Source organism: Schistocerca nitens, chromosome 4 (genome assembly GCF_023898315.1).
Source record: "Schistocerca nitens isolate TAMUIC-IGC-003100 chromosome 4, iqSchNite1.1, whole genome shotgun sequence".
In the NCBI taxonomy this organism is placed as follows: domain Eukaryota; kingdom Metazoa; phylum Arthropoda; class Insecta; order Orthoptera; family Acrididae; genus Schistocerca; species Schistocerca nitens.
In genome coordinates this window covers 641,784,083-641,800,994 of record NC_064617.1, presented here as the reverse complement: position 1 = coordinate 641,800,994, position 16,912 = coordinate 641,784,083, and positions in this window count along the sequence as shown.

The window sequence follows — 16,912 nt, the reverse complement described above, 5'->3', positions numbered from 1 at the left end:
CCTTTGCGGATGAGTTGCTTATTACAAGCCACAAAGAGAAGGGAGTCTACGAAGTTATTAGCCTTCATTCTTGAAAAACTGGAAATTTTAAAGAATTTTTCCATTGATGTTAGTCTTATTCGTAATGGACAGCTACAATTACGAGATAAAAATTTCTTTAACGGCTTCAAACCGCTGTCCGCGACTTTTTATAAAATAATTTTAATACTGTTCCTACTGAGTACTTTAGAGCCATCTGCACTGGACAGATGGCGTTTACAGAGGCTGTTTCATTTTAGAGCATTTCCTGTGAATGTAATTACACTTCTGTTACTAAGCTTGGTCTCTTGTAATAACTATTTTCATTTATAATTTGACAGTCTTCTCAATTTGTGCCGCTCTACACCAATCGCGTCCTATAGGTGGCGCGTATTGCGCTGTTTCCACGTAGTGGCGTAATCAGCTAGCGGCTTGCTACGCTTCTTGTTTTAATGTTGGCTTTACAAGATAACTCTTACTTATTTGACTTGAGCACTTCAGTTCACATGGTTTTATTATCTCTTCATGCAGTGTGAACCTATGTAAGCAATATCCGTTCTGTTTTTAATACGTCTTGTGCTACTTAAGGTTTTTGAAATGTTTATTATTCTCCTATGTTGATTAAAATTTTTTGTGAGTGGCTATATATAACTTATTCTGATGAAGAGGTTCTTATTCGATATCGAAACCATGTCACTGCAATAAAATTATTCCAACCAGTTGTCTGTTTTCATCCTTCATTAAAATTTGGAGGTAATGTACAAGGTTCAAGAGACCAGCAGGAGATTCGCTCGACTGGAGGACACGACACGCTCGTTGTTTCTTTTCAACATGCAGTTAGAGTTGCACCTTCCGAAATCCGTACAGTTACCTTTCCGTGTGAATTTTCGCACCACCACGAAACCTCATAGTCGGAAACATCTAAGCAGGCAAGTCTTGCAGAGAAGAACAGTTCATTGGGCGGTTTTGTGGTGGGTAGTAGGCGAATGCCCACAAAAGAGGAAAAGGTATCTAGGGGGGAGGTAGGGACTTGGACAGAAAACGGAAACTGACGGCAGCCTAATGTGGGCGTTGGTGGAGAAAGAACGGTGGCGCTGGGGAAGCGGCGAACCAGTGCTGCTCGGGAAGCGACCAGCGACACAAAAGTAAAATGCTGAGCCACTTCATCGGTATCAGACGAGTGTGGTGGGTTGGAAAAAGCTGAGACATTCTATCATAGGGAAGGACGTATCAACAGAGAACTGAATAGCAGAGTATTTGATAGTACGCAGCGTGAATCCATGGGCCGTTCTTGGAGTGAGGGGAGAAGGGTGTAAACAGTTCCTTCCTATCCCTCCCCCCACTCAAAACTGCGAAATATTACTTGCGGTCTCCCACACTTTTAACACACAACAGATGCCTAAAAGTTTAATAATAATACCAATCAAGTACTCTGATAAGTTGAAACGTTATGATCACTGTCCACCGCGACGTTGGATGTCTCCTGGTGGCTTTGCGGGCACGTGACGTGGTAACAAAAGTATGTAAGCGGAGCAGACACGCGTGGGATATCACCCTAGTGAAGATATAGGGTGCAGATGGGGAAATCCATTGAGATAAGCGACTTTGACAAAGAGAAGATCATTATTACGCAGAGCCTGTGAACGACTATCCCGAAAACGGCGAACATGATCGAATGTTCACGTGCTACGGTCGTGAGCATCTACGGAAAGAGGTAGAAGGACAGCGAAACTACCGTTAGGCGCTAAGTGGGTGGACGTCCACGACTCTTCATAGAACTTGGGGTTCGGATTCTTGTCTGCTCTGTAAAGTGGTATCTGTGGCATCTCTGCCGAAAGAGCACAATGCTGGTGCACGCATACGTGTTTCGGAGCACACCGTTCATCGTACATTGTTGGACATAGAGCTGTACATGTTGATCCAACGACATTATCACTTACGACTGCAGTGGGCACGAGACCATCGTTATTCGACCGTCGATTAAAGAAAGTGTCGACTCTTCGGGTGAATCAGGTTTTTGCTATTGTAGGTCAATGGCCGTCTCCACAAATGCCGTCATCGAGGCGAACGGCGGCTGGAAACGTGCAGTGCGTCTAGGACTCAGGCTGGTGAGAGCAATATTACCCTATGGGAGACATTCTTCTGCGACTGCTTGGAGCCTGTGGTAGTAATCGAAGACACGCTGACACCAAAGAACCACCTGCATCTCTTCAAGGTTGATGTCTTCCCTGATAGCGAGCCGGCCGCTGTGGCCGAGCGGTTCTAGGCGCTTCAGTCCGGATGCGCGCTGCTGCTACGGTCGCAGGTTCGAATCCTGCCTCGGGCTTATGTATCGGCTGCCCCCGTCGGTCTCCCTATGGACTTACGTGCCCTGTCGGATTTTGTAATTCATACAAGATAAGGCAAGCCAAATTACCTACCTGGAATGTTAGCTGCCAGGTTGTAAGGCAATCCAGATCGGCACACAAGCAACTGAAAAGTACCCTGTGTTAAATGTGGCTTATAATTTATGGAATTCCTTGTCAGCTGTTTACGGCATTTTATACCAATGCAAAAATTGTTTTACCCCGTTTTATTTAACTTTCTAGTTTTGTATACCTTTTTGAAAGTCATGTTTTATATTCAACAATTTTTGTGGGAATAAATTAAAATTTATCATTATGTATCCTCCGCTATGAGGCACCACCTATGCATGCTTCACCGCCCCACCTAGAAAGCAAGATGTACTTTTAAAATTAGCCTGCCAGGACAGCTGTATCAGTTACAACATGTGCTTGTGCATCTGGATACCTAGATGATCATGATGTGTATGGCAGCTCTCAATACGAAGAAACTTTGTAATGCTTGTACTCATGCCATGTGACTCCGTATACCTTTGTATTTTTTATGTCATTTGTATTTTGGTTTCCAGACTGTCTCATGACGGGTATCTCCCGAAACGCCTCAAATAAAATCATTGTTTTTTTTAACCAGTGACATTTCATTTAGCGACCAATTCAGCAGTTTCGCAGCATATCAAAACGCTGCACTCATATCATTTTCAAGACTTTTAGATTTCATTCTACTGTATTCTTCGAAAGTTAGCTGATAAATTTGGAAGTTGATGTAAGCAAAAATGTAAACAGTTCCATCGAAAAGTTTTTTTGTTTTGCGACGGAGGAGCGTTCATGACATCCATGACGCCCCCTCCTCGATTTCCCCCCCTTCCCCCTTCCTTGGACGCTCGACTGATAAAAGACTAAAGATGGACGATTTACAGGTTACATAAGTTTGTAGTGCGAGCATCACGTTCGTAAGCGTGGTGAAAACTTCGTTATACACTGCCTGACAAAAAAAAAAAAAAAGAAAAAAAAAAAGAAGTGAAGCACCTGAAGACATGGTCGGATGTCATTATAAAGTTGTTTATCTACACTGAGTGATTAGGGCGACAGAATATCAATCTTAAGGGCCCGGGTTCGATTCCCGGCTGGGTCGGAGATTTTCTCCGCTCAGGGACTGGGTGTTGTGTTGTCCTAATCATTATCATTTCATCCCCATCGAGGCGCAAGTCGCCGAAGTGGCGTCAAATTGGAAGACTTGCACCCGGCGAACTGTCTACCCGACGGGAGACCCTAGTCACACGACATTTACATTTTACATACACACTTTCGGCATGTGTGGTACTGATTAGAGTTTCAGTTCTCGGTGACAGGTGGAATGGCCACCAGAGCGCATTAGAGTTGTCCACGTCGTTACCGGGGTGTATAAGGGGTGTGAACAGCATCAGATATTAAGTGATTGCAATGAAGGACAAAGAGATGCCACGTAATCGTGAGAGACAGCGTTATTAGCACCTGACGGTGTTTGACAGAGGCCTAATTGTGGGTCTCCATTTGGCCGGCTGACAGGATATCTATATACGTGGCGCATTCGGATCTTGCAGTAGCCCAATGTTGCACTGCATGGGAGCCTGACGCCAGGCTTAGCCGTCGTCAAGATTCCGATCGACCATGCCTGACCACCACAAGGGAGCGTCTCGTACTGTACCTAGCACATCGTAACACTTCACAGCTGCGCCTGCTATCCGAGAAAAAGTAATGAACTCCATGCAACTTTCTGTCTAATGTCACACCATTGGTCGGAGACTAGCAACAGCCACACTAGGGAATTACCAGCCCACGCACAGACTGTCGTTAACACAATCGTCGGCGAATATGGCGGCGCAATGGTGAGGGGTCCCAATCTTCAAATATTTTGGAGAGGCACAGCATTGTTTCTACTGGTGTCATTGTATGGAGAACCATCGGATATGACTTTAGTTCGCGCTTGGTAGTGATTGAGGGAACTTTGACGACACAACAGTACATCACGGACATCCTGCATCATCATGTGTTACCTGCCACGTGACAGTATAGCGGTGCCATTTTTCAACAGGACAATGCTCGTACACGCGTGGCACGTGTCTCTAGGGACTGTCAGCATGACGTTGATGTACTCCAGTGGCCAGCAAGGTCCCCACATCAGTCCCCGACAGAAATCGTGTGGCACCAGCTTTGACGTCAACTCCGTCCTAGCGGATATCAAGGACCAATTACGACAGTTGTGACAGTTGTGGGGGAAATTGTCTCAGGAGAGGGGTCAACAGCTTTATAACACCCTACCCGTCCAATTACATGCAGCCAGAGGGGGTGGATCGTCGTACAGATAAGTTCGCTCATACTGCCAAGATATTTGTAAATTCGATTCGATTTTGTTATCATCGAAATAACATCACACAGCCTCTCAGCCTCTAAAGCATCGTTTCTTTTCCTCCTTCCCTTCTGGGTAGTTCACTTATTTTGTCGGGCAATGTACAGAATGATCACAAAACTCTGAAAAGCTTGTTAGCGTGTTGCCGGGCAGGTTGTACTGAGAAATAATTGTTAGGAGAAAATCTGGATAAGTTGCACCCGTTTCCGAGTTATTAGCATTGAAGTTAGCCAATCAGTCCATTGCGCGCGCAAATTCAAGCGGCCCGCCAGATACAATTAGTGTCAGTTGCTCTCATAGCGTAGATGATAGCGCACAAGATTTCTCAGACTTTGGCTAGGGTTCGATCCTTACTATCGTGCCATGTCCTATCTTTGTATCGCTCTCTTCTCCGGTTTGAGGAAACCAAACGAAGAACACGTTTGGCGACAACATCTCTGGCGGGTCACTTGAATTTTAAGGAGCAACGACGTGACTGGCTAACTTCAACGCCTATTAACTCGGAGAATATATCGCATTTTTCTTTAATAATTATTTCTCAGTATAACTATCCCTGCAACAGCCTGACCACCCTGTATTTCGCTAAGTGGACAAGGAATCCTGTTACGTTAAAATAAATAACGGTTATTTTGCCGTTCTATTTTAATTCACTTGCTTCCCCAGCTTTAGTTGGTCTACATTTCCTTATTACCCTGAGTTTTTTAAAGGTATTTTAGTTTGCTCGAGTTGTCCGTTTGGAAACCTCACTGAACTACTCTGATCCATTCAACAAGCCGCTGATCTCTGGTACTGAAGTAGTCGAAAGTATTAAAAAGCCTAGTAGGTTTTAACTGTATTGTTATGTCACATAACACATCACATAACATAACAGTTGTCTCACTGAGCTTAAAGGTAAAGTGAAGCTGGTGACTCGAACGGACAATTCATGATGTACAGAGACAGTCAGAGAGCAGTAGGTTGATTTTTTTGTGTTTAAAAACTCCAATTACTGGTGTTTCAAAGGAATGTGATATCATTGAGAAAGAATACGAGGTGCGAGAAAACAGCCATCTCACAACCTTTCAATGCATCAAAGGCAACCTGACCTCACAGATTCAGTTCCACCAATAACTCTCTCCAGTTTTCCAAATTCTGCAGAAGCTTTTTTCGAGTAACACCCCTGAGCGAAAGGAGATAGTTTTGCCACAGCTTGGAGTTTGTTTAAGGAAAGAACCATTTACTAGTCAACGAAAAGTGTACTGTTTTGAAACTGTTTGATATTTAACGAAAAACCACTCCATTCCCTGGTGAGAACTTGTATTGAGTCCACTACTTGTTTCAGACATTATTTTAGGCCATTTTCAAGTGGTTCTGGAAACTGCCATAAATATTACCGATATATACACAGAATATGGAACAACAGGGCTTACATATGTATAATATACATACAGATGGAGTATAAAACTTACATTAAGCTATAGAGAAGCAACATACAAATAATGAAAGAGCAAGTCAGATGTATTTAAATGTTACGTGGCTAATGAAATCATGAAGGCAAGTCCAGACTATAAAAACTATGTAATTCATTACAAGTATTCTTTGATTTACGAGAATTTATGTTTTGAAGCATTCGAAAATTCGAAATTGCAAGTTTCAAAAATAAAAGATTAAAAATAGTTTTCTGGATTTAATAAAAGCGTAACAGAGTTGCAATGGACGGGCCACCCAAGTCAAGTGTAGAATTACGTCCTCTACCGTGGAAAATTTGAACCACAAGAAACGCCGAGTTCATTAACGTAGCTTGGATGCGTGTTGGGTTGGTTCAGAGTATGTTTAGAAATGTCTCGATAGAGCTACGAATTTGAGGAGTAATTTTGAAAGAAGTTATCAATAACGGTCCATAAAGTATCCCTTCTTTATTATATCAAGGGGTACGAAGTTGTTTTCGATTACGTGCACCGTATGATTCTCCCATGGTTCAAATGGTTCAAATGGCTCTGAGCACTATGGGCCTTAACATCTTAGGTCATCAGTCCCCTAGAACTTAGAACTACTTAAACCTAACTAACCTAAGGACATCACACAACACCCAGCCACCACGAGGCAGAGAAAATCCCTGACCCCGCCGGGAATCGAACCCGGGAACCCGGGCGTGGGAAGCGAGAACGCTACCGCACGACCACGAGATGCGGGCGATTCTCCCATATGAGCTTAATTTCGAAGGTAGATTTTTCTCTTATATATTAAATTCTGTGTGTTCTTTGTATAGCATTTTAAAATTCCTTCCAGTTTGTCCGATGTTGCTAGCGTTACAATCACAGCAATAAATTTTGTTTGTGCCAGTTTTGGTATGCGTCCTGCGTATGTTGTCATGTTTTAAAAGACGTAACTGTGAAAGTTGAGATTTGTATGCGATGTATACATTAAGGTTTTTAAAAAGGTTACTGATCACAGAAAGGACGCGATACAACTGCTTTTTATATAGAAATTCTGTTGTGTCAATTAATTTCTTTTGGCCTTCGTGAAATTACAAATTACATGAACTATCATGCTGTAATAGCCGTTACTACAGCCTATATTTCGTGACCAGTTCCTTTTCTGGTTCATTAACATGTAGTGGCGTTTTAAGGGACCTATTTATTACCGAACGGAATAACGTACCTTTCTACTGGGCGGGATGACATTATGCAGCAGGAAGAATAGCATCAGAAGACGTTAAGTTCTTTGAAGAAATTTTACCCATTTATTCGTAAAACATGCGTTATGGAATTTTCAAATACATCAAAACATAAATCCTCTTAAAGCCAAAGAATACTTGTAATGTCATGAGTTCTACAGTCTTTATAATCTTGACATGCCCATGTTTCTCACGATATCATTGGGCACGTAATATTTCATATTCTTCTGACTTGCACTTTTATCATTTGGACAGTGTTTCTCTACAGCATAATTGTACTATATGTACTTGTGATGAGCATATGGAGAAACGAATTATCGTCTGAAAAGTTATGGCTACGTGCTGAACTGAGTTCAGATCCCAAACGTTGGTATTAGCGGACTATATTCTTAATGTATCAGAAAGATGCATAACGTCGTAGGCTTTACCCCGGTGTGATACATTCATTCTGGAAACAAGCCATCAGTTGTGTCTAAGCCATTCTACATGGTAGTCTTTCGCTCTGAAGCTCTAGTCCGGCAAGGCACGCATGAGACATTCTTTGGAGTTCGTAAAGTAAAGAAGCCGCGGGGGCTGGTTGTTAATCATGCCTCGATAGTTCGTATGATAAGTGCATTCCCTCCGAAAGGAAAAAGTTTGATAATGCGCGGTAGCAACAAGACAAGATTCAGAACATTTCTCACCCAGCGAGGCATCGTGGAAGCCAAATACGCGCTGACAGAAATGTGAAGTGTTACACAAAGGCCACACCGAATAAAAGCTACCACGCTGTTACCCCCATATTTCCAGGTCGGTGGAGCATGTCGATTAAAATTTCATCCTTACGTAAGCGTCTTTTCAATACAGACAGCCCTGGAGATGATGAATCGTGTGATTAAATGACGACTGTTCCGTGTGCCTAACGTAACTGAAACGTTTATGATGGAGATCGCAATACACTCGCCCCAGCGGAAATGAATGCACAGTTTATGTCGTTTTTCCTTACTTACATAAGGGTGAATGATGACGCGATCGAGTCAGAACAACAGTCTGTTAAAAAAAATAGGCATGTACACTTCCAGAGGGATTGCACCACAAGAAGATCATAGGATTTTTCGACTGGCTCTGATGAATAGATTGATGACATCTGCAGCAATTTGGGCACAAGTTACAGGATGAGTATCACCGCGAACCTTGGGAACAGATTAAAGCTGGCATCGTACCGCACAAGACAGATATTTGTACGTTGTAGATCCAGAATGCACTGTAATTGCAGTGTAATTCTGTGAAGTTCAAAGATGAATCTTACTTCTGTTTGTGGCGCTCCGTATACGACTTGATGAAAGGCTTGAGTACCAGGAATTCTAGGGATTCATGTCTCTCCAACTCTTAGAGTCACAGTGTGCAGAGCTATTGGAACAATAGCAGGACTGATACGGTACTTGTTGAAGCGAGACTCGCTGCCCACCAGTATGTGGTAAGAATGGTAAATACATTTTTCATATCCATCATGTCCAAGGAAGCAAAGGGCGCAGTACAGCAGGATATTTCAAGAGCCCATGCTGTAGTTCACTTCAGAAAGGCCTTGAGGAATGTAGCCTGCTAGAGCCTCTGATTTGTCACCTATAGAGCTTTTCTGGGTTGCGGTAGGAAGACGTATGTGTACTTTTATACTAGTGTCCAACCAGCTGTCTTCATGAAATGAAGCAACGTATTTTTCGGGTGGCAGGAAACTGATCAAGATGACATCCGGAGTGTTCGCTTTCTTTCACTATGAATACAAGAGTGTATCTGAGCTCATGGTAGTCACATCTCATACTCGTGTTGATGTTGGGTATCTGTTCCACTTCACAACAGTTTAATCGTTTAATAACTGTTATTTGATGAGTATATCCAAAAAGGTTGATTATTAAATTGGATTAGTGCCTCGTGGTCTAACATTTCCCATTTTCGTCAGTGGAATTGTTCCTTATTTTAGAGTTATACGTCCACTTGGCTCATTTTTGCCTTGGTGTAATTTTATGCGTTTGACTCCTCGTTTCATGAATGATTATTTACCCATGTTAAATTTTTATATCTGATACTATGGGAGCTTGTACACCCTTTAGCTACCATCCCCCTAACCCCTCCTGCGTTAAAGCAATTTAGGACCTGTAACTTTTATGTTTGTAGAGTTAAAGAATTTTTACGTGGTTTGTTGTTTTAGATTTACGTACATGAACATTATATTTGTGCTGGGTTTTGTAATTTTCCTAGATTTTCTGAAGATGCCTTTAAATGCAGGCGAAACGCGTAGCAAATGAGGAACTAATAAAACCATCTTTATCGCAACCACGACTGAATTCTCTCTGTAACATTACCACGGTTGCTGTATCAGTGCCACAGAGTTTGAGAATGGAGTGGAAGAACTTTTATCAGTGTAATTGTTACGGGATCAGCACATCCATGGTCAATACCTGGTTTTCCCATAGTCCTCAGCACACAGCTGTGAGTCAGTGGCTCTATCGTCTTCTGTCTTGTGCCCGACCAAATATGGTGCTTTGTGCTATCCCCTTTTCTGTGACCTGTTTTTCCAATATTTTTAATGTCATTTTTATTCTGTGTGTGAAGAAACTACGGATTTTGTCAAAAATATGGGAGCATTTATCATTACGCAGTGATGCTCTACGCAACAGAGTGCAACCAAAGATAAAATGCCACATACAGTTGCAATAGAGCGTTGTGCTCTCTGAAAGTGGAAAAATCTTATTTCTTGTTGCTTTAATATGAAGATGAAGAGAACGGTAATGAATGAGGACTGCTACGGTCAAAGTTTTGTGGAGTCTAGACATACAGAACGCAATGGTCATAACACGTTGTTGGTGGCAGCCATCTTAACAATTTTGTAATTGAGAGAGTTGCGTCCGATTTGGATAAGTTTTGAAAAGTTATTGTGACTTAAAATGTTAGGAATTGTTAAGGAATGATTCTCAGAACATACGGTATTAGGTTCCAAGTACGTGTCCAGCGTTTCTCTTGCGTTTATCTGAACCCAAGTTCTCATGTTTAAATACAGTATTTATGTCCACGCTATTTGTGACAATGTGAGAAGGATGACGGGTTAAATAGAATCTGCACTACGCTCTTTATTTTTTGAACAAATCATTTAATTACGTAATTTCATTTCATAAGTACAACTAATTTTCAAACCGATCACCCTTCAAACAGAGCGCCACAGTGACACAGATACGGACTCTATGCTACTTATAATCACGACGCAGAATTCTGCATTAAAATTGAACGCATCAGCTAATGGACTATGATTAGCGCATTTCAGCTCTTACGAGGCACAGCTTCGCTAAACATATGACATCACATTCACGTAAAGAAAAGGAATTCATACTGGATTTCAATTGGCAGAACGAGGTTTCTGTGATAATTTACTGAAGTGATAATCTTTGCTGTGCTGTTCACAAAAAATGAAACTTTTGTTGCATCAAGTTAATTAAAGAATATTTAAATTGTCATTTCCCACCAATTAGTGAAAAATGCAACCAAAATAGTTTGAAGTATTAGTGAGAAAAGTGCATTGCTTTCTCCGACAACTTTATCTAATGTTCAGTCACAATCTTTGACAGAAGTTAAAGATTTTAGGTTGTTTAATTTTTAATGCCATACACAGTTAGATAATATCTGCGTCAGATTACACAAAATACTGTTGCAGAAACGCAATAGCTTATGCGATACATCTTTGGAAGTATTTATCATTCAGACTGCACTACAGTAAAACCGATAAGTAAGCAAGGAAAATGTATGTTTTAAACAACAGTGAAACTACAAGATTCGGGGCACGAACTATGTTTGAATACGTAATTTTGGTGCGAATGTTTCGTAAGCAAGTGTTTCTGTCTGCAGCAGACTGCGCCGTCCCTTATGTGGATGTGCGCGTCGCGTCGCCCGTAGCCAACTGGTTTGCGGCAGATCTTGTGCGACTCCAGCATCCCCGTGGCCCAGCTGCGTTCCAGCAGTTATTGGGTAAGTAGTGGGGTGTGGGCCGCCAGACAACAACGGCCAGACGACGGTAATTTAGGCTGCCTCACCTCCAGACTCCAGACAGGGCGGCCTTGGCGGATTCGGACGGCAAGGCTGCGCCTGCAGCGCCGCAACCAGCAACCCACCGCCGCCTCAAGAGACGGCTCATCCCCGCTGGGAGAGGTCCCTGCTGACGGATTTCGCCAACCGCGTACGACTTGCAGCACTTCGTGAAAAGTTATTTTTGTTGAGGGTCGCCCAACAGTTATGGTCTTCGTAACAGAAAAACTGTTTCCAGTTCAACCACTGCTTTGGTGTTGGCACATTTCTTCTACCCAGACAAGAATAGACGTTTTTGCATTGTGGTTTCACTGAAGAATTCTGAAGGTCAGGTGGGTTCATTTGATAAGTAATGAACAGGGATTCGATAGAATTGGAGAAAAAATAAATTAATGGCACAAAGAACGGGTGGTTTGAGGCGTCAAGGCATCATCAGTTTGGTAATGGAGGAAATGTGGCGGATAAAAATGAAAAGGAAGTTAGCAGCTTCAAATGGATGCGGGTTACAGTAGTTATGCAGACGGATAGAGATTTAGCTGGAAAAAACTAGCGTGGAGAGCCGCATCAAACCATTCCTCCGATTGAAGGTCACAACAGTAACTGCGTCTACATCTACATCCATACTCAAAATAGTTCAAATGTCTCTGAGCACTATGGGACTTAACTGCTGACGTCATCAGTCCCCTAGAACTTAGAACTACTTAACCTAACTAACCTAAGGACATCACACACATCCATGCCCGAGGCAGGATTCGAACCTGCGACCGTAGCGGTCGCGCGGTTCCAGACTGTAGAGCCTAGAACCGTTCGGCCACTCCGGCCGGCATACATCCATACTCTGCAAGCCATTACGCGAGTAGAGTGCATGGTAGACGACCCTTCCCATTTTACCACGTATTAGGGTTGCTTTCCGTTCTATTCGTCCTGAAGAATCACACTTTAAATGCCTCTGTCCGTGCTGCAATTATTATAAAGGTGGCCTCGTAATACATACGGCAGCGATGCGTGATAAGTTATAGTCTAAAATTCCTTTCTTTATACTGGTTCTTGAAACATTGTAAGTAGGGCTTCGTAAGATACTAGGCTGCTATCTATGGACGTCTTCTAATTGAGATGGCATTTCCATGACGTTCTCCCATGAGTTTGCAAACCTGAAATCAGTTGAGCCAGTCTTTTTTGCATACGTATAATACTGCCTGTTTGTTCCCTTTAATATAGGTTCCTCAAATTGCGTTGCACGAGGATTTTGCAGGAAATCTGCTTTGTAATATGGCTACACTTTTCCAATATCCAACCAAAAAGGGAAATCTTCTAATTTCCTCAGCTACGAATGAGCCTATTTGACCATTACTCACTATGTTTATATAAATTCATTCAGGTGTTTGTGTGAGTTGAATCATCGGAGTTGTGACACATTAATATTGTGATCATAGGACACTATGCTTTTACTTTTTATGAAGTGCACAATTTTACTTTCTGAACATTTAAAGCAAATTGTCAATCTTTACACCTCTTTGATATCTTACCAAGATCTGAAGCAATATTTGTACAATCTTTTTGAAATGGTAATTAATTATAGTACTTCCTTATAGATAACTTATTATATGCCATGTGCGGCACAGAGAATCCAATTTCCCCACCCCCACCTCATTTCTTTTGGGGTGTTTTGTCGAAGACGAGTTTCCTTGTACCATTCTCAACATGAGTCAGCTTACGACAATAAGGAAATAAATATTCTGCCTTGCAATGAATGCCGTTTCTGGGGCTAGAAATAGCACCAATTTTCTGACGTGCTCGTGTTTTCATCAAGGCGCTTTGCCCAATCTTTTTTCACTGAGGAGATTCCGCCCTGGAAAGGCGATTCTAGAAGCTCCTGCTAAATATGTACCAAATATCATCATAACCTCTTCGTGGAATTTGAAATGTTATCCAGAACCCTTTATTCCTGGGAATGTGGTAAAACAGAGGCTGTCAAAGTGTGTAAAAAGAAAGACTGCATGTTCCAACAGTTCATAATTCAAATTCCAAAGTCTTCCTCTTACCAAAAGATATTATTCACAAGCTGCGTCATCGTCTCGAAAAAACAGTGACCCGTATATGTAATAAGTTTCCTTTAATTTACGTCTATGGTCACAAGCTTTTTGTTAACAGATTACCGGTTTCGGTCTTTAATGACCACCATCAGATCTGTTTCATAAAAACAAAGTCCTAATGTACTGCAACCATAGTGGCATTTAAGATTTGACGATGCCACTATGGCTGCAGTACATTAGGACTTTGTTTTTATGAAACAGATCTGATGGTGGTCATTAAAGACCGAAACCGGTAATCTGTTAACAAAAAGTTTGTGACCATAGACGTAAATTAAAGGAAACTTAAAAATATTATTGCTCTGACGGAAGTAAAGGTCTCTTCACCCTCAGTTTGGTATCTGTATGGTCTCGACGACTTTTGCAGCAGCCGACCGGAATGGCCGAGCGGCTCTAGGCACTACAGTCTGGAACCGCGCGACCGCTACGGTCGCAGGATCGAATTCTGTCTCGGGCATGGATGTGTGTGATGTCCTTAGGTTAGTTAGGTTTAAGTAGTTCTAAGTTCTAGGGGTTGGCTCTGAGCGCTATGGGACTCAACTGCTGAGGTCATTAGTCCCCTAGAACTTAGAACTAGTTAAACCTAACTAACCTAAGGACATCACACACATCCATGCCCGAGGCAGGATTCGAACCTGCGACCGTAGCGGTCTCGCGGTTCCAGACTGCAGCGCCAGAACCGCGCGGCCACTTCGGCCGGCTAAGTTCTAGGGGACTGATGACCTCAGCAGTTAAGTCCCATAGTGCTCAGAGCCATTTTTTGAACTTTTGCAGAGTCGTCAGTTTTTGTTTTGCCCTTTGAAAAATGATCTTTGTTATTACTCACCTTTCCGTCCCACAAAACACAGGCTATAATATTTCCTGTTGATGAAACTGACTGCACGTTGTAGACCATTGGCTTCGATTGCTTTCTTGTTTGTGGTGTGAAGCTGTAGATCCACATATCAAGCAGTTAGATAAAACCGTTTCATTCAAAACAATGATTCATTCATAGCATCTTCTTTGTGTCGACATTCAACAAATAAGAACTCATCTTGTATAGCTCACAGTGTTTTCTATTGCTTAAAATATGCCATACTATTGCTTTGGTATGCACATTGGTTTAGCTGTTTCATATTCGTTTAATCGAAGATAACTTTCTCCTTGTTGTGTTCTTCCTCAGTGTTCCTTTTGTAGCTGCAGCCTGTAACCATAACACCTCCAAAAGACGTAGACTTGATTACATCAGGCTTGAATTCGGTCTCCCATATCTTAAATGTTGAAGGTGAAGAAGCAAGTTCATTATAAACACCGTCAATCTTGACTGAATTTCCCTCTGAGATAATTCGAACAGAACAAAGAGCTTTTGCGCCCTATTATACTACATATCCCTTCGATGACGGTTTGCCTTGGCTCTGGAAACGAATCTGACACTCGAAGTTAAACATTCCCCGCTCAATAAAGTAATACGTGTCCACTGCCTAGGTTCTCCCTCATTTTAATTTGTCAAATTTGCTTGACACCACAGAATTAAAATTACACATCTAGGGTACATTCGGAGCACAAACGGCAGTATTGCGATGAATATACAGCGTGAACATTAATAAAACCGACAAACTATGGGCACGGATTCTGGATTTAAAATGGAGGAAGAAAGGTACTATGAACATGTGTCCGGAAATGCAGCGTTTCCTCGGTAGATGGCGTTGACGAATGAAAGTTCGTCTGACCACGTCCTTTGTGTTCCTTGTGTGTTGCAGGCTGCGTGATTGATGCACCGTATTGTAAGCAGCAGAATGGTCCGGTATTCATCTCCGGAACAGGCCGAGATGGTGTTTGTGTACTGCCAAGCAGATGGTAATGGTCGAGAGGCAGCACGGCTATGCCGAAACAGGTACCATCACAGATACAAACCACATTACACAACATTTCAAGCCTTTCTGGTCGTTTATGTGATCACGGGTCCTTTCAGACAGACGAACATGCAGGGATGTAGCGGACTGTGCGGACACCGAGTTTGGAGGACTGGATTTCATAGCATATTGAGATGAACCCTAGTACATGTTCCAGGCAAGTGGCCCGCCAACATGGTGTAAGTCTAGGTACTATTGTATGTTAACCGGGGGCCTAGAAACAACGGAGAGGCTCCATCTCCGCCGCAGCCGCAGTGGTCCACAACCCCACGACGAAGTTTCGAGAACATACCTTCACCGAGGAGTTATGCAGTATATTGCTCCCTCCTACGTATATCTCGCGAAGAGACCATGAGGATAAAATCAGAGAGATTAGAGCCCACACAGAGACATACCGACTATCTTTCTTTCCACGAACAATACGAGACTGGAATAGAAGGGAGAACCGGTAGAGGTACTCAAAATGCACTCCGCCACAGGCTTGCGGAGTATGGATGTAGATGTAGACTACCGCAGTCCACTTCACCCCTCCGCCGCCCCTCACCGAACCACTCTTTCAGGGTTATTGTGCAGTTCGGCCCACAGTTGAACCCCCCCCCCCCTACACCAGGGAACGTCTCACACCAGACGAGTGTAACCACTATATTTGCGTGGGAGAGTAATGGTGGTGTAGGCGCACGTGGGAGAACTCGTTTGCGCAGCGATCGCCGACATAGTGTAGCTGAGGCGGAATAAGGGGAACCAGCCCGCATTCGCCGAGGCAGACGGAAAACTGCCTAAAAACCATACACAGACTAGCCGGGCGGATTCGTGCCGGGGACTAGGCGCTCCTTCCCAGTCCGGAATAGCCCTGGGTTAGACCGCACGGCTAACCGGGTGGGCTCAGGTAGTATTACGTTTATCCTGCATGGCAACTGCTACTATCTCTATCACCTGCAATCCCATGGAGGTCACTTTGAACATATGTTGTCATATAGATGCGATGCAGCTCTGTATTGTGTTCCGGGACGATTTATTGTCGTTGCATACACACGATCCATTTCCGAATACATGTTCATAGACCTTTCTTCCTTCATTTCCAGTCAGGAATCTGTCGGTGCAGTTTGTCGGTGTAGTAATGTTCACCCTGAACAACATTAAATTCTCGTTGCTTGGGTTCACACTCCCGCATTTTTTTTTTTTTTTTGAATGCATCATGGTCGCTTTTGAATGCAGGGAACCTTCACGATCCGCAGCGACTTCAGTGTAGTTATTGTATTTCAGTAAAAGCGTCATTTCTGTTCGTCCCATTGTGTATTTCTGTCAGTCACCTACATCTACATCTGCATATACTTACATTCCGCAAGCCGCCGTACGGTGCGTGGCGGAGGCTACCACGTACCACTACTAGTAATTTCCTTTTCAGTACCACTCGCAATTAGAGCGAGGGTAAAACGACTCCTCATGCATATCCATATGAGCCCTAATTACTCATATCT